Genomic DNA, 27,921 nt, shown 5'->3' on the forward strand with positions numbered 1-27,921 from the left:
CTCTTTACCACACATATATTTTCTTCCGTTTATGTATTGTTACCTTCACAGTTTTCGTGATAAGAGAATGATTTGTCAGGAAGAGACCATCTTTTTACTCCATTAGCTAAGTTACATCTGTAAGAAGCATAATTTTAAGAGCAATAAAAAATATTGGGTTTAATAATAATAGCATTCAGGACCATATGAATATCACTGCAACTAATCCTTTTCAACTAATTGAAAATGAAAATGGCCCTTTGCAATATGTATGTGTATTGTGAATAATCCTAATTAGGATAATGCAAGGTTATTTTAGCACAGTTCAGAGGCAGGGTACAGTCTCAGAAAAACAGCTCAGCTGAAGTGAAGTTCATTTAGAATTACCTTGGAACCTATGAGAAAGCACAAACTTTGAATTATGAACACCACAGATGAGAGGTCCTTTAGAAATCATGGCTTCCCAGTTGTATTTAAACAGGCTTAAAAACAGAAAAGGGCTTCAGGTTGTGATATTTCTGATACTTTCTGGTGGAAAAAATAATTTCTAAAATCTGTGATATCAGCCTAATATCCATTATAGTATATGTCTCAAAAGGGCTAAATATAAGACATTTGAACAAACTCTATGCTGATATATTATTTTCTCATATTCTAAAACCTTTGTTTTTATATTTCATAAGTATTTTTTTTCCTTTTCAGTTTGGATAAAGACAGTAGTTTTCCCTTATTTCCTGTGACATTTCATATTGTGACTGGATTTGTCAGATTGCATCAGTCACATCTGATTACATTATATCATGTCAAAAACAATGAAAAATAAGGTATTGTTCTACTTTTTACTGAAAAAAACAGGATTTATAGTCTACCATATTTCTTATGTAAATATTCCTTTTCATATATAATGATAGAAACAAAAATATGTTAAGTAAAAAATGAAGGAAACCATTGACTGGTAATTTAAATAACCCATGCTTATTGTAACTAATTATATCTCACTTGTATGACAAAAAATTATAACTCTATATAGGTTTAAATCTATTACTTATTTATTGCTTTCTCAAAATATGGTTGAAGTTTGAGTGTTTGCAACTGGTAGTGACTAAAGATCAATGTATTTATTATTAATTTGAACAAGCATTTTAAGAAGTTATGTCATAATCTTAATAAGATACTCACAATAAGAAGTGAATACTGTTATGTTGTATTCACAATAATAAGTTATATCTTATTCACAATAACATTTTTCACTCTTTCCACTATTCTCACTTTACTTTCACAGTGAATTAATCATCCAAGTAGATACTTTGTCAATAAATAAGGTATTTGACTAATAAGTGCATATTGGCTAATTTGAATTTGCACATTTGACTAATAAGTGCATATTGACTATTTTAAATCAAGTTCAAAAAAACAATGCACAGTCTTCATTAACTTTAATTTCTCATTTAAAATGAAACAAAATGGATAAAATAGAGAAATAAAATCTGGGAATTCTCTTTTTTCTCAATGATTCCCAGGCAACACACTTGTACTTTATGTTGTGAATATTACTTGTTATAACAAAAAAGAAATTGGGTATGTGTTGGGGGTGTTGATAACCCTCGTATGGCAGTCTGCCTTTCTTCTAGCTCTTCCCTTTGGGGTTGTGGTGATAGACTCAGCATTAGAGCTTAAGGGTTTCCGTGCTACACATAAAACCAAATACACATGTCATGAATTTTCTTAGATATAAATGAAAAGAAATGAACTTTATGGAGACAAATTAACATTGACAATTTTGAAGCAAATGTATAACCCATTCATTATAATTTCTATTGAGTAGAAATATAGTCAATAGAAAATTTAGATATAGATGAAACAACACTACTGATTTTACGAAAGAATGAAACCCATAGTCAACTGAATATTGTCATTTAAATAATATTATTTTAAAGCAATAGTCTAGAAAGTGGGCTTTACTGGAAACTTGTTAAGTGTGAAGCTTATGTCTTGAGAGTTTGTTAAATTTTGAAGAGTGTGTCTTGGAGAGAATTGCACTATTGGTGATACATGAGTTAAAGGCACAGTTTGCATATATGTTCCAAAGATTGGTCCTAGACATCTTTTGACTCTTAGTTCCAGGTTGTTTATTTATATCATGCTGAGAAGAAAATTGGTAGGAATCCTCCATTATTAGTACTTACTTGTATGACAGAAGAGCTTAAATAGTTGGGCATATGAATATTGCTGTTGTTCAGTCGCTGAGTTCCATCTGACTCTTTGCGACCCCATGGACTGCAGTATGCCAGGCTCCCCTGACATATGTATGTACGTAAGCTATCTTTTAAAGCCTTATTATGTAACTAAATGAAATAATACATCAGGATGATAAAAATTATATAGGATTTAAGGAATAAATGAATGTCAACCCATGATTCTGGAGTGAGGGACATTGTGGGAGACTGAGAGACCTAGGAGCCTGAATCTTCCTCAAATAGATAGGGTATTTGTAAGGAATAAACACAATTCTTGAAAGAGTAAAGGCTTCATTAATTTGGAGGAGATAAAGTAATAATTCCTCCCACTCATGCTATAGGCTTAGCAATGGAGAGAAACATTGTCCTGCAGTGACAGCAGTCACATAACACTGAACTTGTTTTCCTTGTCAGCTCCTGGGCTGAGTGTGTGGGCTGTTGAATCCTTTAACGTTAGGACCGGGCCATGATAGTGCTAGATGAAGTTGTTTTACCAGCTATTTAAAAAACATAACATTTTCACAAGTTCACATGGATAATTTATAAATATTTAAAAAATAAATTGCAAATATTTATTTGCTGCATTCCTAGCTCCCACATTATGAGAGTCACTAAATCATTTGGGGAGAAGAAACAAAATAATCAATTTTGACCCTCTTTAAAGGGTCTCTAAGAGGAAAATGTACTGCCAATTGTAGGTTAGTAATATTGTTCAGGAACAGATTACTGTAAGTGAGTTTCCCGGATGGCTCTGATTGTAAAGAATCTGCCTGCAATGCAGGAGACCTGGGTTTTATCCCTGGGTCAGGAAGATCCCCTGGAGAAGGGAATGGCTATCCACTCCAGTATTCTTTCCTGGAGAATTCCATGGGCAGAGGAGCCTGGCAGGCTACAGTCCATGGGGTCGCAAAGAGTCTGACACTACTGACTAACACTTTTCAAATTTCTATAAACTACAATCTTGGAACCATAGACTGTCAAGTTTGGAAGGGTTCTTTAGAGTATCTTACCCAACCAAACAAAATCCCATTGTTCCTCAACTTGCTTTAAGAGAGTCATTCAATTTGTATTTCATATCTACAGTGACAGAAGTTTCATCACCTTTTGAGATAGTCTACACTGTAACCACAATTGTTGTGACCAGTTTGACCTCATGAGGTTAGAATAAAGTTAAACCCATCTATGCCATATCACATCATGTTGGTGTTAGTATTTCCATGTAAAATGCTCATTTTTCTATTAATTGTTTCTCTTGGACTGGTTTCAAGTTCCTTTCCCTTTCTAGCCAATTATTTCAGAATTAGAAGAGCTACTCCAATACTCTTGCCTGGAAAATCCCATGGTCAGAGGAGCTTGATAGGCTGCAGTCCATGGGGTCGCTGAGTCAGACACAACTGAGCGACTTCACTTTCACTTTTCACTTTCATGCATTGGAGAAGGAAATGGCAACCCACTCCAGTGTTCTTGCCTGGAGAATCCCAGGGATGGGGGAGCCTGGTGGGCTGCCATCTATGGGGTCGCATAGAGTCGGACACAATTGAAGGGACTTAGCAGCAGCAGCAGCAAACTCTTCATTTACCCACCCGTTTGCCTGCCTCTTTCACGTGAAGATGCATGCAGCAGTAATTTTGTAGTTGTATATTTCAGTGTTTCCCAAAATGGATTCTGTCAAGCATTATTCTCATAAACATACTGTATGAAAAAATTTTCACAGGACAGATATATTAAAGAAATGTTGCATATCTGTATGTTTCCTGTGATTCACAGTGAATATTTATCATACTAAAAGTTCTAAGATTTTGAGGAAAAAAAAACATGTTTAACTTTCTGCAGTCTAGTATTCCCCAGAATTTTTTGATCTTTAAACACTTTTTCAACCTGCTAACATTTCTTTCAACCATTTGTTAAAAATGTATGTTGATTCTCTATATCTGCATCTCTATTCCTGCCCTGCAAATAGGTTCATCTGTATCATTTTTCTCGGAGAAGGAAATGGAAACCCACTCCAGTACTCTTGCCTAGAAAATCCCATGGATGGAGGAGCCTGGTAGGCTACAGTCCATGGGGTCGTAAAGAGTCAGACACGATTAAGTGGCTTCACTTTCTCTTTTCACTTTCATGCATTGGAGAAGGAAGTGGCAACCCACTCCAGTGCTCTTGCCTGGAGAATCCCAGAGATGGAGGAGCCTGGTGGGATTCCGTCTATGAGGTCGTGCAGAGTCAGACATGACTGAAGGGACTTAGCAGCAGCAGTGCCATTTTCTAGATTCTGCGTATATGAATTAATGTATGACATTTGTTTTTCTCTTTCTGACTTACTTCCCTCAGTATGACAGACTCTAGTTCCATCCATGTCTCTGTGAATAGCTAAATTTTGTTCCTTTTTATGGCTGAATAATATTCCATTGTATATATGTACCACATCTTTTTTATCTATTCATTTGTTGATGGACACTTAGGTTGCTTCCATGTCCTGGGGACATGTAGACATGGTGGTTGGGGGAAGGGGAGGGTAGGACAAATCAAGAGAGTAGCATTGACATATATACACTACCATGTATAAAATAGATACCTAGTGGGAAGCTGTTGAATGGCCCAGGGAGCTCAGCTTGATGCTCTGTGATCACTTAAATGAGTGGGATGGGAGAGAGGTCCAAGAAGGAGGGGATGTATGGATAAATATAGTTGATTCACTTCATTGTACAGTAGAAACTAACGCAACAGTGTAAAGCAATTATACTCCAATAAAAATGTTGTATGTTGAGAAATGCTAGCCATAAATCTATTGAGATGTCAAATTAAAGGAGGAAAATGGAACAAATATTTGGTTGAGTAAGTTTTTAGTAATGAGAGATGTCATGTAATAATAAAAAGTATCACCACAGAGCATTGTTTTTTAGCTTTGCTTGCTTGGTTTTGCCCAACCTCTCCCCTGTGACTCACTGTTTCACTAGTTTGACCCTGGTTGTCTTGATCTACATGAGTGTTATAGCCTTACATAGAACTACAAGTCAGAGAACATTTCTAAGAGCTCTATGGAACCTTAAAACATCATAAAAAAGATCAAAACTGTACTATCATTTTTAAAAGGAAATGGATTGGGAAGAATTAGAGCAAGTATTAAAAACTATCATCCTCCTTCATTATATTTTAGCGACAAATGGTTGTGTGTTAGTTATTCAGTCGTGTCTGACTCTTTGCGACCCCATGGACTGTAGCCTCTGCCAGGCTCCTCTGTCCATGGAATTCTCCAGGTAAGACTACTGGAGTGGGTTGCCATTTTCTTCTCCAAGGGATTTTCCTAACCCAGGGATCAAGCCCCAGTCTCCCACATTGCAGGCAGATTCCTTACCATCTGAGCCACAAAATGTTATATGGCACCAACTCCTTGCCAGACGAAATTAATATAACCCAAACCCTCTGTTAATATTTAATAATTGAAGATAGTTTATTGTCAAGTGGAATTTAATAAAGAAGTTTCTAGGAACAGTTCCTTTCATTTGGATGGCAAGCAATGGGAACAAGGCAAAATCTTAAGCCACTACAAGAAGAAAAAGAATCCTGTTATTTAAACTTTATTTTGTAAGTAAATGCTAGAAATTGTGGCTTTCAGTTGATATTTCCTTGCTATAATTTGGCGGTATTTGCAACAAGGGTTTAATACTTTTGACCTGTGTTTTATTGCTTAGTAGTAGTTTTATAACTAACAACTAAACCAAATCAGAATGAGCACACATGGTAGAATTTAGAGCAAATACAGTTCGTTTACTTCTGACAAGGCAATATAAAATCGCTCTGTTGCTATAAATGGTTACACTCAAATCAAGGTTTTTCTGCATTGTTTGATTAGACAATATTTTAAGAATTAAGAGAAAACGTTCCTATAATAATGTGATGGTTTGATAGACTAGGAAATGAGGTTTCCTTTTCTAAATCTCCTTTTTTTAGAACATTAGGCAATACTCTCCATAATGATAATTACTATATTTCTAAATTGAGGAAACTGGTAGAAAATAAAATCTCCTTTGTTGGCAGTCAGTAAATGTTGGAAAAAAAAAACAAACCTGAAAACAGAATCAGCAGGATTCCTCAGAGTGTGGAACTGAGAAAAGGGGATTGACTAAGATGTTGCCCAACAATAATAATTTATGAAGTGCAGTGTAATGTGTACATATTATTCTTTATCTCTCTCTCTCTCACACACAGGCATGCACACCATCTCTGAAAATATATGTTGAAATTTGATAGGAGAAAAAAGTGAATGCAGCCTTCCCTTATTTTATGGTCTCTAAAATTGGAATTTATAAGAAATAATTTCACATAAAATACTAAGAAAGAGTTGAGAATGTCTCTGCTTTATTTCAGTGTTATGACTGAAACTAGAAGAAATAGACTGGGAGATGTTATTATACTGAGAAATGTTCAATACATCATGTGAAATGTGTTGGTATTTTTAGATTGAGGACTATTATATGAAATTTTCCTAAACATAAACCTCTACTTAGAGCTACTAGCTTCCTGTCTTAGGGAGACATAGTGTGGGAGTTTGAATCCCAGTTCTCCCACTTATTAGTTATGTGATTATAGGCAAGTTAGTTATATACACTTCTGAACCTCAACCACTGGTTATTTGTATATAAAAGAGGTGTTACTATGCCATCTGCACTGTGCTGATATCAGGGTTTATACAAGATTCCAGAGTGTCTTCCCTATTGTAAATATGATTAAATTCTATGCACCTTCCTCTCCACCTTGTCCTCTTCCCCCTCCTTCTTGTCTTCCTTTTGCCTTTGATTTTTCCTTCTTCATCATCTTATTATTTTCAAATTCCCTGCCACTGCCTCCCCGTTTAGAATTGCCATGTGATTTCAGCTGTCTCTTGACTCAGCCTTCACTCGATAAAAGGCAAGTGTGACACAACTGCAGTGGTCAGAAATAGAATTCTCTTGCTAGGTGAATGGAAAAGAAGCACAGGAGACAGAACTGGTGCCTCGGTTTCTCAGCCTTTCTCCTTTCATTAACTCCACCGTTAACATAAGTCTAATGATGCAGTGAAATGATTCTGGAGGAGCCTTTCAGAGAAGCTGGCTGGAGGACAGTGATGGGAATTGGGTCTCAGGCTGACTGGCCTTGCTACCAGCAGAACCGTATATGTGGTACTCTCCAGTGGGGGTGGTTAACAGGGGGTGTAGGGAAAGAGTTAAGAATTCAGTAGCAAAAGTTGAAGAAATTATGAGGATTCTGACATTTAAGAATTTCTTTTTGCAGTGCCTTATAATTTTTAAATGTCAGAGAGAACTGGAGTGGCTATTAAGTCTGAGATCTTAGTACAGAGTTAAGTCAGTTTTATTTTTTAGAAATGGCTTATTTATTTCTAGGAAGTAAGCATCACACTCCAAAGTGACCATTGTTTTCCCTCATCTATAACTACTCTATCATTGGTTTTAATACCAAGGGCAATAATTTCAAAGACAAAGCAAGAAGAACAAAAGCAGATTCACTTTATTGGCTATAGGGGTTTTTGTCTATTAGGGCAATAAAACAAGAAAGAAACTCACGTGTTTGATGTCTTTCACATCCAAATAGCTTTATTATTGAGAGTGTTATCAATAAGTAGCATTAGTGCACCTATTCAGAGACCCCCAGGTCACCTTTGGAGTAATATTGATATTTAGGTTTTCTATAGTAGTCAGCTAGGTTTTAATATGGCGTTTTTTTTTTTTTTTTAATGTAAATCCAAGGGAGAAAAATCCAGTAAATTTTCACTTAATTTGCTATCAATACAAGGCAAGAACTTTCTAAAATTTGTAATAAACAGCTACTTACTTAGTATGTGACTTGCTGGTAGAAGGAAGAAATTCTGATACTGCTCTTGAATTCCTTTCTGTGATCTTTGTAGACAAAGAATTTTGGAATGGTTGTTCCCCATATTTAAGGCTTCGTTCAAAGGTCATATTGTTAATGAAGTTTTCCAGGACTCCCTCAGGTGGGAGCACTATCATCTCCCAACTCTGAATTTCTAATGTTTCATCTATAATTCTCATGCATTTCTTATTAAGTTCTACCTTATGCTATCATTTTTTCCATACAATTTTTATTTTTCCTATTTAAATGTTAGTTCAGGGAAAGAGGATATTTGTGTTTTTCACTTTTACATTCACCATACTGCTTTACCAAAAATAAATACTAAGATCATTAAAATGTGTGAATGAGTCAGTGCCTCCCTACTTGAGGTTTGTCGCTTGGGGATTAACTGCTAAAGTGTCCTTCAGGAAGTTCAGTCACTCAGGAGTGTCCAACGCTTTGTGACCCCATGGACTGCAGCATGCCAGGCCTCCATGTCCATCACCAACACCCAGAGCCTACTCAAACTCATGTCCATTGAGTCAGTGACACCATCCAACCATCTCATCCTTTGTAGTCCCCTCCTCCTCCGGCATGCAATCTTTCCCAGCACCCGGATCTTTTCCAAGGAGATAGTTTTTCACATCGGGTGGCCAAAGCATTGCAGCTTCAGCTTCACCATCAGTCCTTCCAGTGAATATTCAGGACTGATTTCCTTTAGGGTTGACTGGTTTGACCTCCTTGCTGTCCAAGGGACTCTCAAGAATCTTCTCCAACACCACAGTTCAAAAGCATCAATTCTTTGGAGCTCAGCTTTCTTTATAGTCCAACTGTCACATCCATACATGACCAATGGAAAAACCATAGCTTTGACTAGATGGATCTTTGTTGGCAAAGTAATGTCTCTGCTTTTTCATATCCTGTCTAGGTTGGTTCGGAGAAGGCAATGACACCCCACTCCAGTACTTTTGCCTGGAAAATTCCATGGACGGAGGAGTCTGGTAGGTTGCAGTCCGTGGGGTCGCTAGAGTTGGACAGGACTGAGCGACTTCACTTTCACTTTTCACTTTCATGCATTGGAGAAGGAAATGGCAACCCACTCCAGTGTTCTTGCCTGGAGAATCCCAGGGACGGGAAGCCTGGTGGGCTGCCGTCTATGGGGTCGCACAGAGTCGGACATGACTGAAGCGACTTAGCAGTAGCAGCAGCTAGGTTGGTTATAACTTTTCTTCAAAGGAGCAAGTGTCTTTTAATTTCATGGCTTCAGTCACCATCTGCAATGGTTTGGATTCCAAGAAAATAAAGTCTCTCACTGTTTCCATTGTTTCCCCATCTATTTGCCATGAAGTGATGGTACCACAATCCATGATCTTAGTTTTCTGAACATTGAGCTTTAAGCCAACTTTTTCACTCTCCTCTTTCACACTCATCAAGAGGCTCTTTGGTTCTTCTTCGCTTTCTGACATAAGGGTGGTGTCATCTGCATATCTGAGGTTATGGATATTTCTCCCAGCAATCTTGATTCCAGCTTGTGCTTCTGCCAGCCCAGTGTTTCTCATGATGTACTTGCATGTAAGTTAAATAAGCAGGGTGACAACATACAGCCTTGATGTACTCCTTTCCCAATTTGGAACCAGTCTGTTGTTCCATGTCTTGTTCTAACTGTTGCTTCTTGACCTGCCTGCAGATTTCTCAAGAGGCAGGTCAGGTGGTCTGCTATTCCCATCTCTTAAAGAATTTTCCAGTTTGTTGTGATGCACATGGTCAAATGCTTTGGCATAATCAATAAAGCAGAAGTAGATGTTTTTCTAAAACTCTTTTGCTTTTTTGATGCCAAAGTGAGACACATACATACACCTACATCCACACATTTGACACAGTTTTTCCATAAAGTTTTTAAATGTCAGAGTCAAGAGTGATCCCAGAGGTTATCCTTTTCCACTATTTGTCCATATATTGCTAATTAAGATGCTGAAGCTCAGAGAAACTGAATATTAAAAGCAGGATAAACAAGGTCAAAAAACATATAGTGAAAATGCTTCTGAACTGGAAGAAAGCTTAGCTATTACATTGTTTGATACCTTCACCATTTTCTGAACTACTTATGTATGTGTGGATGGATGGATGTCTGTATATATGCATGTGTCTATTATTTTTAATCAAATGACAAGCCCAGAGAAGAAAATGACTAGTAAAGGTCATATCAGGAATTATTGGCAGAGCCTGGACGAGAATACCACTCTCCCACTCACATATTATACATCCTGGAAAAAATATTGTTTATCTCATGCATGGACCTAGTAGTTACTTCTCCATCTGGCACAAACAAACGAGCTCACAGATGTTATATGGGAACTGGAACTGTATGAGAATGCCCAATATAAATAGGTCTCTAAGACTTAGGTGAGATAACACATCTCCAAGATGGCAAAACAATTTAAAACTTATGCCCTATTTTCTACCTTAATGTTAAAATCTCACTTTCCTCTTTTTTCAAAGAAACTTTCTAGATGTCATTGCATCTGATCCTCACAACTGTGAAGAAGACATGCATTCTCACATTCACTTCTCATCTTTGAGGAGACACAGAGAGGTATTTCAGGTTATAAACTGAATCAGAGATCAAACCAGAATTTGAACCTAAATGTTTAAAGTTATAGCCTGTTGTCCTTTTCATTTTCAGTTGTTGTCTCCGCATTTATGTGAATGTACATAAATAATGAGGAATGATTTTGTTTCTAGAGACATGCTAACAATTATCCTAATGAAATACTTTTTAATTGAGAAAATAAAAATAATTTGTGAACTTGGCAACATGATGATCCAGTGGCCATAAAGTTAGAGAAGGCCCATATTGTGTTTTTTATTCAAGAAGAGGTTCAAGCCTAAACCTTCAGCCTATATCTGTTTAGTGATCATGTTTTATGTTGTTTATTGGCTATCTTAGTAGCTTTTTATGTAACTAACAGTAACAACAAAATCAGAGACAGAGAGGTATCAATAGTATGTGGAGACCTGGATAAACAAGGCTGAGAGTCTGTGCTATCTTCCCAAATTCTTTGACACATATATAAATACATATCTAAACATATCCTCTAGGGATATTTAAAAATTTAACCATATGTGTATCATTCTATAATTGGCTTTTTAACTTCGTGGTATGGTTTCTATAGTATATTTAACCACACTCCTATTAATGGATATTTAGTTTTGTTTTTTTTTTTCCTTTTATAGACTAATATGTAATGGACATTTTGCCCCTTATACCTTTATAAACCTGTGTCTGTTTCCATATGATGAAATCTTACCTGTAGAATTGCTGGGTGCTGCATGTTGGGTCTCCCAATAGCACTCTTTGGATAAGATTGCATTTAGGAGGTATATCAAGAAGTGCTTCTGGGGCAATGCCTATGGATTGGGAGGGAAGGAAGCAGAACTGATGAGGAGTTAGCTGCCATGCAGTCTCAAGGAAACCTCGGTGGACCTCCCAGGAAAATTTTAAACTGGGATGGCCCTGGGATGGCTTGAGTTTTCTTGTGCTGGAGTGAGGTAGATGATGGATGCAGACTGCCCAGGGAAGGAGGCTGGCCCTTGAGCAAGGTGGTTCTCTTCAGACACCCAAAGACTGTTGACAGCTGAAGGCTTTCTGCCAGCAGCACTCCTAGCAGCTGGGGCAATGAGTTCCTGAAAGGGGGTCTGTGTGCCTGTCACTGCACTGAGCATAGGCAGTGCATATCATATAACTTGATACATATATAAATTGATAAATTGTACCAGATCCAGATTATCATCCCCAAATTCGCTAAAATATACTAATTCCATCAGTGGTGTGTAGAATGCTTGTTGCCCCAGATCTTTAACAACATGAAGAACTATCAATCTTTGTAATGTTTGCCAACCTGATAGACAACATCCTCACTGTTGTTTTAATTTGCATTCATTTATTAATGAGATTAATACCTTTTCATGTATTTAAAGACCATGCGTATTTCTTTTTTAGCGACTTGCCAGTTTATGCCCCTTTTGTCATTTTGTATTATGCTAATCTTTATACAATAAGGGTATTAACCATTTCTTTGTCACATATGTTGCATGTATTTTTCAGAGTTTGTAATTTCTTTTTAATATTCTTTATGTCTCCTTCAGTGTAGTCTTTTATATAGTCAAATCTATAGGTCTTTTCTACCCTTTAAGGTGTGCACGTGTGTGCATACTCAGTTGCTCAGTCATGTCTGGTTTTTTGTGATTACATGGACTATAGCCCTCTAGGCTCCTCTGTCTGTGGAATTTTTCAGCAAGAATCCTGGAGTAGGTAACCATTCCCTTTTCCAGGGGATTTTCCTGACCGGGGATCGAACCCACGCCTCTTACGTGTCCTGTATTGATACGCAGATTCTTTACCATGAGGGTCCTTTCTTATTCAAGATTATAAATATATCTTCATATATACTTCTTATTCTTCATGGTATATTAAATCCATTTTGAATTTATTTTTATAAATATGTGTAAGAACATCCTACAATTGGAAGTTATGTTAAGGTGTGAAGATACAATAGATACCTTATGCTAAAGTATCTAGAGGGACCAGAACATGATACAGCCACTAAAATTTTATATTCTAATGATTTCAGGACTCTTCAACTTCTCGACTGCATCAAGGATAGAATAAAGGTCAAACGTTGCTGATTAAAGGAATGGATATTCTTGAGACAAAGCTCCTAGTGTACCATGCATCTTCCTATCATGCATCTTCCTATCAAGGGGAGGGATGATGTAGGTGGGTCTCCCTTTACTGTAAGCAGACTATTTAGCAAGTTCAGTTTGTCTTACATAATTTCAGGACATGATGGATAATAATTGTCTGATGCATGGTGGAGAACTTAAGGGACAGGTGACTAGTTTAATAGATTCTTTGAGGTTAGAATGAAGGCAAATTGCTGCCAATTGGCTGATTTGCATTCCAGAGCAGAGACAATTTCTCAGAGCAGAGATTCCTGAATGTTTCCTATAATTAAAAGTTTCTTCACTGTGCCCCTCAGCACAAAAGCATACTAGGTGGGGTCAGCTTTGGTCTTGTCCCTAAGAGTCATCAATTTGGGCAGACAGGTATCAACAGACCTCAGATCACATTTAAAGGAAAAAGGAGAAAAGACAAAGTTAGTTTATAATTGTAACCTATGAGTCCTGTTTTTTCGACATATTAGTAGTAGAGTGATGTGAAACAAGGATCTAACTTTTTTTCTCAAATTTTGCCAATTTTTCAATATTATTTATAAACGATGTGCCCTTTCATTCACAGATTTGAAATGCTACCATTTTTAATATAATAAATTTAAGTTCCCATAGTCTACATTGTTCCAAGGATATAATCATTATTTGGCATTGTCATATTCTTTTAATAAAATGAGTTTATAAAATATTTCAATATCCAGTTAGAGAAATCTATTATCATTTTGCTCCAAACATTTTTTGTCTATACTGTAGCATTTCTTTTGTTTCACAAATGAACTAAATAAACTCCAACTTGATCAACCTCCCAAATTGTAGACATTTTATTGGAATTACAGTAATTTACAGAATAGTTTTTGGGGAGATTTGACATCTTTTCTAAAATTTAGACTTCCTACCTACTTTATATGTCTTCCATTATATTCCTCAATGACTTTTTATAGCTTCATAGAAAGAAAGAAATTCTTACTATACTCAAACCTCAGCATCTTGTATTTTAATTGTTATGATGAATTGAATCATTCATTCTCAAACTTGCAAACTCCATTTTATAATTATTATAATTATGGATACTGGCAAATACTTAACAGGTAAATCTCTGGAAGAATTAAGAAATTCCTGATTTTAGAATTTGCTGATTTTCATGGTGTAAATATTTCTGCCATGACAAATTTCAGTCTTTAAGCATCCATACCACTAGATGTGGAATTAGGAAAGCATGCTGAATTTATTCTTGTGAACTGTTATAAACTGATTCCAGTACATCACTGTTGCTTAGATCTTTTCTAGTCAAATAATTTTTAAAATGATTACAATCAAGTATTTGTAAGTTTAAAGTGAACTTTGTGAATAATAATTTAGAACCTAAGAATTAGAGTCTAAGAACTTAAGAATTAAATTTTAGAAAAAATCAAAATATACTTAAATATTTCTTTGAATTTATTACTCACCACTATTTCTGGTATACATTAGTTAGGGGAATATTTAAAATAATGTGTCTTGGTCTCCCTCTTGGGGGCTCCTGATTTTGTGGTTTTCCTTTTCCTTTTGGGGCTTAGTCTCCAGTTGGACTTGCAGATGAGTGAAGTTACTGCATTCAGCGTGGGAGTCCACCAGACTCAACATGCTGAACGTCTCCACTGAAATGTTCAGGTTCTCTACGCCAAATAGACTTTGAGAGAAGTCATTTAAGATATAGAGTTCTTGTAAAATTCTCAAAGCTTCTTGATATGTTCTCTGTTGGGGCTGCTCCCCTGCATTCCCTCCAGCTCCTTCTGGTTGGATTTTGTAGGTGTCCGCATCGGGTGACAGTGGAAACTCACAACACTAGGGATGCTCTGGAAGTTAGGTGGAGTTCTGAACATTTTGGTTTTCTGTAGTCAATGGCACCCCACTTCAGTACTCTTGCTTGGAAAATCCCATGGACGGAGGAGCTTGTTAGGCTGCAGTCCGTGGGGTCGCTAGGAGTTGAACACGACTGAGCGACTTCACTTTCACTTTTCACTTTCATGCATTGGAGAAGGAAATGGCAACTTACTCCAGTGTTCTTGCTTGGAAAATCCCATGGACGGAGGAGCCTGGTGGGTTGCCGTCTATGGGGTCGCACAGAGTCGGACACGACTGAAGTGACTTAGCATAGCATAGCATAGTCATTTTTTATGATAACCCAAATTCACCTATTATGCTGCTAGCCTCATTCTCTCATCTCTTTGTGTCTCAATCAGAAGTCATTAGTGTTCACTTACATTAAGTGACATATTAAGGACAAATGCTGCATCCACTTGTCTAGGGCTCAACTATTAACATTTGATTCCTCTATCATTTTTCTCTGCTACCTTTTTTTTTACCACCCCAAACTTAGTTTATAGCATCTTTTCAAATATGACTTCATGCTTGAGAGTTTTCCAGACTTTTCTTTGAAAAATGCTTCCAATTACTTTTGAGGTAAGCCCTTACTTTGCCAGGCTTATGAGTTTGCTTTGACTGTTGTAAGAAACTACCAGAGACTGGTTTGCTTAAACAATATAAATTTATTTCCTCATAGTTTTGGAGACTAAGAGTCCAAATCAAGATATCTGCAGGGTTGGTTTCTTTTGAGATCTCCCTCTTTGTCTTGTAGATGGCCATCTTCTCCCTGGGTCTTCAAGTAGTCTTTCCTCCTTCTATATCTGTGTCCTCATTTCCTGTTCTTTGGATTAGGATTCACCCTAAATATCCTGTTTTCACTTAATTACCTCTTTAAAGACCCTGTTTCTAAATAATTGTCACTTTCTGAGGTACTAAGGGTTAGACTTAAATATGTTTTGAGAACCAACTATTCAACCCTTAACACCAAGGTTGAAATTAAAACTATTATCTATTAGTTGGTACTTTAATTAATCTGCCTGCTTGATAAGATGTAAACTGGTTGCCATCCTTAATTCTGTATTTCTTATTTCTATATTTCGTTAGACTTTTCAATAGTATTTGAGGAAAGGAGGAAGTTAAACATATAAACTTGGATTGAGACCTTTATACTGAAGCCTTCTGATGTTTTTCAGTGCCTGTGAGGACACAGAGAGGAGAAGACATCTCCCTAGCTCTTACTGTAGTGTGCTCACCTACCCCAACCCTGAGGGCACGGGTTGTCGTGTTCATGTGCGTGAATCCTCAGTGAAGAATAACACTGAAATTCTACCACATTTGGTACTCATTTGAATTGCTCCCAAATGTTTATAACCTACCTTTTAAATTAATTAAATTTAAACATAATGAAATAGCAATACTTTTTTCAAGTTAACTATGAAATATAAAAGGAATATTTATGAATTTTCTGAGATTATTGACAGTATATCACTATATTACTTTTTCTTACAATTTACATATACATTTAAGATATTTCTGCCTACTTGTATCTAATTGTTATCTTGTTTTCTAGTCATATCAAGACATAAATCTTTATAAAGTGCACAAGCACTATTAACAAAAATGGTTAAAAATGGGTCTTAAGGTTTCATATTGTAAGAACATCTTTGATGAATGTATTCTATTCTTCCCTCTTGATGCCTCAGCCCACACAAATAATACAACTGCTTCCTTTAATTAAAATAAGAAAATATATTACTTATAAAGCTTAGTCTTAAGCAGAGCCACATACAAAATCTATAGTTCCCATAATGGGAGACACACTGTAAAATGAAATAAAATGATAAATTGATAAATACATGGTATTGTTATTTGTTCTCTTGTTGCTAACTATCTTTATCACAGTGGCAGGAAAATATAAAAGAATTATAAAGTCTCAGTTTAATAAAAGGAAAACTGTGAATCATGTAACTTATGAGATCTTATGGTTTAAAAAGTTCTTGAAATTAAAAATCTCTGTAGATGTTTTCACCCCTGACATAATTTTTTTCTTCTCTTTATAATAATTAACAAAATCCTTTTGGATAGTTTCTCCAGTTATTTGTTTCAGAAGAGCCAAATTATTGAAGGTAAAAATAATTTTTTAATGACATATACTTTATTTTATATTTGTCCATGGATGTTTTGGTCATACCTTGGAAAAAATGAGAACAAATACATTATGAGATAAACTTTAGATACCAAATAAGTATTCCCTGGAGGGGAAGAAAAAGAAATATGAGCTGCTTACTCTGGGAGGTTTTCAAATCCTCTAATCTGTTTGAAATTACATTGATGCTGTTATTTAAAGATTAGAGTTTTGTTATTGCTGCAATCAAGCCACAGTCTGTTTTCCCTACCTGTACTATGTTAACAGTTGTTAAAACTCTGGAATCAAGGTTTCCTTTCATTCTGCCTGAAGTACAGTTGCGTATTTCTATATACCACTGCATTTTGCCTCAATTGAAAATTTCACATTTCTACTTATAAATTATATGTTTCCTTGGGGGTGTGGAGGGAGAAAGGCATGTGGAGGTATCAGCTTAATTGGGCTACTGTGCTCACACGTATTTGACCATATGAATGGGTGAAAATCCTCTTTGCCTCTGTAGCTTTGTGTAGAGGTTTCATATTAAATTAAAAAGACAGTAGTGTAGAGAGCTCTATTTAGAAAGCTATTCACACTCAAAGCATTTTCAAGATGTTTCTGCCACAATATAAAAACAGAAAAAGTGCTCTATTGTTTATCGTGTTTATTGATCCAAGAGGCTAATGTGTAGGAATATAAAACCTAATGGCTGCTCCTTAGGGAAGCAGGGGATCTAATATGTATTTCATTTTAACTGTTTAAAATAATACACCAGGTGCTGTTCAAACTTTAGGAGACTCTTGGCATAAGCCCCACTTATTAAGGCAATTTTAAAAATTCAGCGTCACCAAGCTTGGTCCTGAGGGCCATATAAGACTAGGTTGAACCCATTCTAATTCTTTGTGTGATGGAAAGCCAAATAAACAAAATAGCACTTGCCTACTAAATGTCAGATACATTTCTCCATTTCTTACAACCATCAGCTTCTCTGTTAAAGTAGGATATTTCAGCCTCTTTTATAAAGGGAAAAAATGGACTCAGAGAATAATGGAGGTACCAGGATTTGACCACAGGACTGACTGTTTTACTCAAAAGCTTTACTGCTGATTCCAACTCATGTAGTTATCTCTGAAATATCAAAAAAGCCTGTACTGTTTCCATAGCTGTAGTGACTGTGGTGCATGTGAAGTCACAGAATGGGGGTGAAGTACTGCTGAGGTGAATTACAATTCTCAGCTTCCCTTTGGCTCCTCCAAAGAGATTCAACCAAGTAGTTGTAACCAACGTAAGTGCAAACATCTATATATAAATTCTACAACCCATCACTCAGTGACTTCCCATCCACTGTGCCCTGAAAATACCTTAGATGAATAGTAAACATGCTGAAATTCATAGATACTAAATATCTGAGTAAATTCTTAAAGTAGTGTGAATACACCCTGGCCCAAGATGCTTATTTATCCTCCTCCCAGCCACCTCACTATGCTTTTAAGCATAGGACAGTGGTGGTTTAGTTGCTAAGTTGAGTTTGACTCTTGCGACCCCACGGACCAGGCTCCTCTGTCCTTAGGATTTCCCAGGCAGAATACTAGAGTGGGTTGCAGTTTCCTATTCCAGGAGGATTTTTCCCACCCCTGGATTGAATCTGTGTCTCCTGCATTGCAGGCAAATTCTTTACTGACTTAACTACCAGGGAAGCTCTGTAGGCACAGGAATCCTCTACGTTTCAGGAACATCCTTTGCCTGACTCATCCGGTTCTGTCTTCTGCTTCTCTTCATTTGGCATAGCAATATTCTGGCACTAGCATTTCCAGGATACATCATGTGCTTCCAAACAGCTGTGTCTCTCATCAAGATGACTTCTCTGTTTGAGACACTAACACTACTAACACATTCTTGCTAAACTTAGCTTGTCTGCTTGGTCCAGATCAAAGACAATCATCTCTGTGGCTCCTTCTGAAAGTCTTCAGATAGACCAAATCAATCCTCCTAGGTTCCCGCACACTATGTATTCATCTTCATTATGAAAATAATTTTCCAAAACAATGGCTTATTTTGATTTTACATGACTATTTTCTCATTTTATCCTTAAACACATTCTGTCAGAAAAGTACTCTCCCTGCTTAAGTTGGTGACTAGATCAAAGTAGACCCTCACTAAGATTTATTTAATTAATTGTTGTGGTCAAGTTGCTCAGTTGTGTCCAACTCTTTGTGACCCCATGGACTTCGGCTCACCAGACTTATATGTCCTTCACCATCTCCTGGAGTTTGCTCAAACTACTGTCCATTAGTCAGTGATGCCATACAACCATCTTATCCTCTGTCATACCTTTAACCTCCTGTTTCCAATCTTTCCCAGCAATGAGTCTGCTTTTTCAATGAGTCTGCTCTTCATACCAGTTGGCCAAAGTATTGGAGCTTCAGTCTCAGTCCCTCCAATGAATATCCAGGATTTATTTCCTTTAGAATTGACTGATTTGATATCCTTGCAGTCCAAGGGACTCTCAAGAGTCTTCTCCAACACCACAGTTCAAAAGCATCCATTCTTTGGTGCTCAGCATTCTTTATGGTCCAACTCTCACATGCTTACATGACTACTGGAAAAACCATAGCTTTGATTATCCAGACATTTGTTGGCAAAGTAACGTCTCTGCTTTTTAATATGCTATCTAGGTTTCTCATAACTTTTTCTCACAAGGAGCAAGTGTCTTTTATTTTCATGGCTGCAGTCACCATCTGCAGTGATTTTGGAGACCCAAAAGTAAATTTGTCACTGTTTCCATTGTTTTCCCATCTGTTTGTCATGGAGTGATGGGACTGGATAATATGATCTTAATTTTTTGAATGTTGAGTTTTAAACCAGCTTTTTCACTCTCCTCTTTCACCTTCGTCAAGAGGCTCTTTCATTTCAGTTCAGTTCAGTCACTCAGTGGTGTCCGACTCTTCGTGACCCCATGAATTGCAGCACGCCAGGCCTCCCTGTCCATCACCAACTCCCAGAGTTCACTCAGACTCACGTCCATCGAGTCAGTGATGCCATCCAGCCATCTCATCCTCTGTCGTCCCCTTCTCCTCCTACCCCCAATCCCTCCCAGCATCAGAGTCTTTTCCAATGAGTCAACTCTTCGCATGAGGTGGAGTTCTTCACTTTCTGCCATAAGAGTGGTGTCATCTGCATATATGAGGTTATTGATATTTCTCCCAGAAATTTTGATCCTAGCTTGTGCTTCATCCAGCCTGGCATTTCATATGATATACTCTGCCTATAAGTTAAATAACCAGAATGACAACATACAGCCTTGACATACTTCTTCCCCAATTTGGAACCAGTCCATTGTTCCATGTCCAGTTCTAACAGTTGCTTCTTGACCTGCACACAGGTTTTGCAGGAGGCAGGTGAGGTGGTTTGGTATTCCCATCTTTTGAAGAATTTTCCATAGTGTGTTGTGATTCACACAGTCAAAGGCTTTAGCATAGTCAATGAAACAGAAGTAGACATTTTTCTGGAATTCTCTTGCTTTTTCTATGATCCAACAGATGTTGGCAATTTGATCTCTGGTTCCTCTGCCTTTTCTAAATCCAGCTTGAATATGTGGAAGTTCTTTGTTCACGTATTGTTGAAGCCTCACTCAGAGAATTTTGAGTGTTATTCTGCTAGCATGTGAGATGAGTGCAATTGTGTGGTAATTTGAACATTCTTTTTCATTGCCCTTCTTTGGTACTGGAATGAAAAATGACATTTTCCTGTCTTGTGGCCACTGCTGAGTTATCCAAATTTGCTGACACATTGAATGCAGCACTTTCATAGCATCATCTTTTAGGATTTGAAATAGCTCAGCCTGAATTCCATCACCTCCACTAGCTTTGTTTATAGTGATCCTTCCTAAGGCCCACTTGACGTCACACTCCAAGATGTCTGACTCTAGGTGAGTGATCACACCATCGTGGTTATCTGGGCCATTAGTTCTTTTTTGTATAGTTCTTCTGTGTATTCTTGCCACCTCTTCTTAATATCTTCTGTTTTGTTAGGCCCACCCTGTTTCTGTTCTTTTTTGTGCCTTTCTTTACATGAAATATTCCCTTGGTATCTCTGATTTTCTTGAAGAGATCTCTAGTCTCTCCCATTCTATTGTTTTCCTCTATTTTTTTTCGCTTAGGAAGGCTTTCTTATCTCTCCTTGATATTCTTTGTAACTCTGCTTTCATATGGGTATATCTTTCCTTTTCTCCTATTTAATTAATAACAGAATAACTAACCAATATCTGTACCATCCATATATTTATTAATAATGAAAGTCCATTCCCAGTATTGTGCACTACTTTGTACATAAAAAGGGTATACCATAAGATTCCCTGGTGGCTCAGTTGGTCAAGAATCCACCTGTAATTCAGGAGACTGCCTGCAATGCAGGATATATGTTTTTGATCCCTGGGTAAGGCAGATTTCCTGGAGGAGGAAATGGCAACCCTCTCCAGTATTCTTGCCCGGAGAATCCCATTATCAGAGGCGCCTGGTGGACTATAGTTCATTAAATTGCAAAGAGTCAGACAAGATTTAATGAATAAAGCACCACCACCATAGTGGCAAGTTCCCATTTTACAAGAAAATTTAAAGAGACAAATACTACTTAAGAACTGTTCTGTTTTTCAAAAGTTTAAAAACAAGAAGAAATCATTCTGTATTTAAGCAAATTGTATTTGTTCTGTGATATTTCGTTTCAGTACTCTTTAAATTTAAGCATTTAGAATTAAGTGACAACATAACTATAAAAGTCAATGGACAGAATGTTTACTACTTTTCATTAAAAAGTAGAAACTACCAATTTTTTTTGTTGTTTAGCCACTCAGTCGTGTCTGTTTGTGGTCGAATGGACTATAGCCTGCCAGGTTCCTCTGTCCGTGGAATTTTCAAGGCCAGAATACTGGAGTGGGTTGCCATTTCCTCCTTCAGGGGATCTTCCTGACCCTGGATCTCCTACTTTGCAGGTAGATTCTTTACTACTTAGCCACTAGAGAAGTGTGATTATATTCTAAAATGTGCCTTAGCATTGACCGTAAATCCATACTACTCTTTTCCAATCAAATGAGGTTTTCCAATCACACAAGGTTTTATGCTTAAAGATCTTTGAAGTTTCTTACAGCTAAAACATTTTCTGATTTTATGATCCTGCATTATAACATTATTGCTATCAGCATAAACCTTCACAAGTTACTAAATGCACTGAATGCTTATTCTGACTATACCCGTTCTTATGGAAGTTACATTTTTGGTCCCTTCAATGATGAGACCATAAAAACTTAAAGGCAGCCTGTGCTTCTCTTAAGGATTGGAAACAGTTCTGAAACATCTTGTCTTTTGACAGAATGGTGAGTGTCTTGCCATTGCTCCTCTAGACAGAAGCAGAAAAAGTACCAACAGAATGCTGCTTAGTAAGCTCTTCAACCAGAAAAAGATTTTCTTCTGTGCTATCGTGTCAGTTCTGGTAGTCCTTTTAGATTTTTTTCTCATGATTTTTCTCCCTTTGATATTCACCTTACCTCTATTTGCTGTCATAATTATTTTACGTGAATCATAGACACCGGGACTATGGGGAAAATGACAGGTCATTGTATTCAGACCTCTGTACCTAATGCACGCTATTGCCAGGCAGTTTTATTATTCCCTTTAGAAATATATTTAATCTCTTTCTGAATGTCTTATTGATGTTTCCTCAATGACCTCTTTGGGTGGCTATTCCATTGTTAAACTGCTCTTGCCTTTAGGACACTTTCTCTTATAAGTAATTTAAACATGTTCTTCTTATTTCCTGTAAAACATTCAAAGTCAGCCACAAATGAATTGTCCGTCTACTGTACATTATTTTTTTCTTCTCTAGTAAAATATCACATGTCATGGGAGGCAAGCTCTCCATTCAACACGTAGGCCATTCATAGGAAACCTAACAGATTTATGTCATTCCTTTATCTGTAAAAGAAATAGCTAAATGTTCCTAAAATTCCTCCAAGCTCTAATATTCTGTGAACATATGATTTCTACATTTGGTTGTGGTATTTCTAAATTAGTCTCTGTCCCATAGTTTGCTATGCCTTGGAACTTCTAAGTCTTGTGTTCTTAAATATATTGTTTTTAACCTTCAGCCATCTGAAACTGAATTTTATCTTATAGAATTAATAATACCTACTTTAGTGAGTACTTATTATGTACTGCTGCTGCTGCTGCTAAGTCGCTTCAGTCGTGTCCAACTCTGTGCGACCCCATAGACGGCAGCCCACCAGGCTCCCCCGTCCCTGGGATTCTTCAGGCAAGAACACTGGAGTGGGTTGCCATTTCCTTCTCCAATGCATGAAAGTGAAAAGTGAAAGTGAAGTCGCTCAGTCGTGTCTGACTCCTAGTGACCCCATGGACTACAGCCCACCAGGCTCCTCCATCCATGGGATTTTCTAGGCAAGAGTACTGAAGTAGGGTGCCATTGCCTTCTCCTATCATGTACTATGGAGAAGGCGATGGCACCCCACTCCAGTACTCTTGCCTGGAAAATCCCATGGTCGGAGGAGCCTGGTAGGCTGCAGTCCATGGGGTCGCTAAGAGTCAGACACGACTGAGCGACTTCACTTTCCCTTTTCACTTTCATGCATTGGAGGAGGAAATGGCAACACACTCCAGTGTTCTTGCCTAGAGACTCCCAGGGACGGGGGGGCCTGGTGGGATGCTGTCTATGGGGTTGCACAGAGTCGGACACGACTGAAGCGACTTAGCAGCATTATGTACTACCTTATATTAATATTTATATATTTATAATTACTCTCCTAATGATATTTTCTAGAATTTTGTTGGAGTTAAATATATATACATACATATACACAAAATGTGGTCCACTGGAGAAGGGAATAACAAATTCCTTCAGTATTCTTGCCTTGAGAACCCCATGAAAAATACACACATACACACAAACACAGAATATACATTTAATTTATTCCATTGGAACCACTACAACACATCCCTTTCAACACATCCCTTTTTCTTCTTTTGCCATCACATCATTTTTTTTTCTTTTTCTTTATCAAGAATTTATGAGGACATCTGTCCCACGAAAACACTTTACAGAACACTTGTGCTATTCTCTGCAGCAGTATTTTCCAGTACTTTTTACTTTTTTATGGCTACCAAGAATGCTGGTTTTCTTTCATATATTTCTGAGCTGTCTAGAGGTAGCTGATGTTTTCAAAATAAGAAATATGTTTTACTCGTTTGGAAGCTTAACTTGGAGAGTGGACTATTTAATTGATAATCTCATATTGAATAGTTTCTTTGTTGTAGTTTTTGTTTTATTATAGATTAGGTGAAGCCATCTGTTAATAATAGTGAAGGGACTGGGTTCTCATACTGCCTACGTAAGGTAAGGTCTAGACTTACCATGAGATTTATTTATTTATTTTTCTGTTAATGAACTGAAAAACATTTCTTGGTGTGCTCTTTAGGCAACATTCCAGGTGTTTTACTGAACAAAGTAGGAAACTAGCAGGTTCTTAGGGCATCTGACATAAAAAATCAGTTCAATACAGTCTCCAGCTTTATACTGGGTAAATCTGCAAACCCGGTTAGTTTGAAGTCTATGTGTGCCTTAGTGATTGGAGTTGCTACCTGAAAACCATACTTGTATCTTCCTTCTCATAGCCATCTCATCTCACTTTGTTTTGAGCGTTCAATTTTTGGAAAGACTATTGAACAGTTAGTGTTTTCACGGCCTTGCCTCCTAGTCCTGCATCTTCTCATTAAACTCATCTTCCCACCTCACTACCCTACTCCAGATCTCCACTGTCTCAAACCATCCTCAGTAATGTGGTTTCTCTGTGTTTAAATCCAACAGATGCATCTCCACCCTTATCCTACATAACCTACCTGAGCACTATTGCCTCTGTTGACCATTATCTTCTTCTTGAAACTTTTCCTTACACTGGTTCCTGTGACATGATTTCTCCCTGGTTTTCATCCTACGTAGGTGAAATAGTTGTTAATTGTTCTGACTCTAGAAACAGACTGCCTGTGTTCAAATTCTGGCTCCTTCTATTGTTGTGACTTCAAGAGTACCAATCAGTAACCCTGGTAGTTCAGTCAGTAAAGAATCTGCCTGCAGTGCAGAAGACCCAAGTTCAATCCCTGGGTTGGGAAGATTCCCTGGAGAAGGAAATGGCAACCCACTCCAGTATTCTTGCCTGGAAAATCCCATGGACAGAGAAGCCTGGCAGGCTATGGGTCAGAAGAGTCACACACAATTTAGCGACTAAACCACCAACAAAGATACCAATTAGATTTCCTGTGTAAAATAGTGAGGGTAACAATGGTATCTACTGTTGTGAAAATTGAAAGAGCTCATCTAGAGGCATTAAGAACATTGCTAGCTTCCCTGATAGCTCAGTTGGTAAAGAATCTGCCTGTGATGGAGGAGATCCCAGGTCGATCCCTGGGTTGGGAAGATCTGTTGGAGAAGGGATAAACTACCCACTCCAGTATTCTTGGGTTTCCCTTGTGGCTAAGCTGGTAAAGAATCTGCCTGCAATGTGGAAGACCTGGGTTTGAGCCCTGGGTTGGGAAGATCCCGTAGAAAAGGGAAAGGCTATCCACTCCAGTATCCTGGCCTGGAGAATTCCATTGACTGTACAGTCTATGGGGTTGCCGAGAGTCAGACACGACCAAGTGACTTTCATGTAGATTTGCATATTGATGCAAAATCTTCTACTCTCAATGAGTGTTGAGTAATGCCTCTGTATTTTACAGTACATGGGTATAGAGTGGCTAGAAGAAGATAGTAAAACACTACCTAACCATGCAGAAAGGGTGCAGAAAGCAGGAAGTGGAGGACAGGACTGAAATCTATTATCACATATCAAATAATAGTAACATATTTGAGAAGGTAAAACATAACAGTAACCAAGAAATATCTCTTAGTCATCCACTAGGAGGCCTGGATTCCTGTCACCGTCACCATCACTGCTGCTACTGCTGTTAAGTTGCTAAGTTGCATCTGACTCTTTTGTGACCCCATGGACTGTAACCCAGCAGGCTCCTCCGTCCATGGGATTCCCCAGGCAAGAATACTGGAATGGGTTACCAATTCTTTCTTCAGGTTATCTTCCTGACCCAGGGATTGAACCCATGTCTCTTGCTTGGCAGGCATATTCTTTGCCACTGAGCCACCAGGGAAGCAAAAAATAATCACTGCCTAATCACTTATAAAGGACCAACTCTCTCTCCCTTTCCAGTCTCTGTGATCTGAGGGGCTTTCAGCTCCTGAAGTATAGGCTTGACACTGATCTTGATTTGAATACTCTTCTAATTACAATGACTATATTGAGAAGGATGAAGAAACCATAGCAGCTTCAAGTGTATGAGTTAAATGGAAAATAATCCTGGTGATCCAGGACAAAAAACTTGGCCAAGGTCTCTCCTTGCCAGATTTACGACTGTGTGTTTTCTTGGTTTTAATGTTAAGTCCATTGTGTAAGTGGAGAGAGCCTCTAGGCAATCTCAAAAACTTTTGCTTTGACTTGAATTCTCTATTACCTACTACTACTGTTTGAGAAGTCTGAATCCCTCCAAGTAACACATGTTCTGCCCCATGGCCAGAAAGATTATATGTTTGCCTGTGTAACTGCCAGGGTTCTCTCTCCTTAATTAATTATATGAGAAGAATGATTTCATGGGTGAATCAAAAAGCCATTGCATAGTCCCTTCCTGTCTTCTGGGTGTCATTGCTATTGCAGTCTGTCCTACTTTTATGGGTTTGTGACAACTGTCAACCTTTCCTAATATAATATTGGAGTTCTTAAGACAAATATTTAGGCGTTAAGAGTTATTTACATAAAGAATCAGTTTTGATGTACATACTCAATCATCTTTTGTTGTTAATAAGATAAATATTAGGGTATAGCCAACAAATTACAAAAATTGGTTGTTAAACTAAGAAACATTTCTTAGTCATTGATAAAATGTTTGCAATGTTTAATAATTTTCAGAGTTTGTAGCTATTGGTGGTTGCTGCTGCTACTGCTAAGTCGCTTCAGTCATGTCCGACTCTGTGCGACCCCAGAGACAGCAGCCCACCAGGCTCCCCCGTCCCTGGGATTCTCCAGGCAAGAACACTGGAGTGGGTTGCCATTTCCTTCTCCAATGCATGAAAGTGAAAAGTGAAAGTGAAGTTGCTCAGTCGTGTCCAACCCTTAGTGACTCCATGGTCTGCAGCGCACCAGGCTCCTCTGTCCATGGGATTTTCCAGGCAAGAGTACTGGAATGGGGTGCCATTGCCTTCTCCGTATTGGTGGTTAAGGGGAGGTAAAACCCAGTTGGATAATTCACCACAAGATGATTTTTATAACACCTGCAAAATACATCTGTGGGTTGTTTCTTTAGGTAACATATGTTTCTGTGTTTTTGAACTGATGACTTGCTTTGCACTTCTCAAATAGTAGCAAAACAAAATTCCCTCTGAATCGAATAAATTTTAAACATGTCAAATACTATGTGAAATTGAGAATTCTCTAAGGCAGAGGAATCCACTTTTTAAGAGGGTAGAGAAATAAGCAAAATGACCCAGACAGAAAACTTACCCTAAGAGAGAAAATAGCTGGGAGTGGAAAACCAATTCTTCAGAGGACAAAGATAGGGAGGATAATTGGTTCAGAAGAAAAACTTCTACCTGAAGTAGAGAGAAAGCAGGTTGATAACCCTTGTGGAACTGTGAAGGAAGAGAACCAGAGCTGTCTTCATAATCATGGAGAGTGGAATGGCCCCCAGTATTGAGACTCTATTGTGGAAGTTAAAGGATGGAAGAAAAGGAAATCATTGTTCACTGGGAAAGGAATGAAATGTTTTCAGGCCAAATAAAATTCAATACTTGGGTTGAAACTATTAGAAATAAAAAAGATACATGAAACACTAGATGGAAAACCAACAATTAATAACTTTTAGAGAGGTGACTGAAAGAAAGATAATGCATATCCCCCAAATTATTGAATTTATTCACATTTCTATCAGACCTAAGTGTATCATTTCAAGATAAATGAAGTCATTGATCATTTTTCTTTTTCCTACATATCAGTTTATAGGTATGCATTGAACATTTATACATATCAAACATGATGCCTGCAGAGACTACACAATG

Source organism: Bos javanicus, chromosome 2 (assembly GCF_032452875.1).
Source record: "Bos javanicus breed banteng chromosome 2, ARS-OSU_banteng_1.0, whole genome shotgun sequence".
Lineage (NCBI taxonomy): Eukaryota > Metazoa > Chordata > Mammalia > Artiodactyla > Bovidae > Bos > Bos javanicus.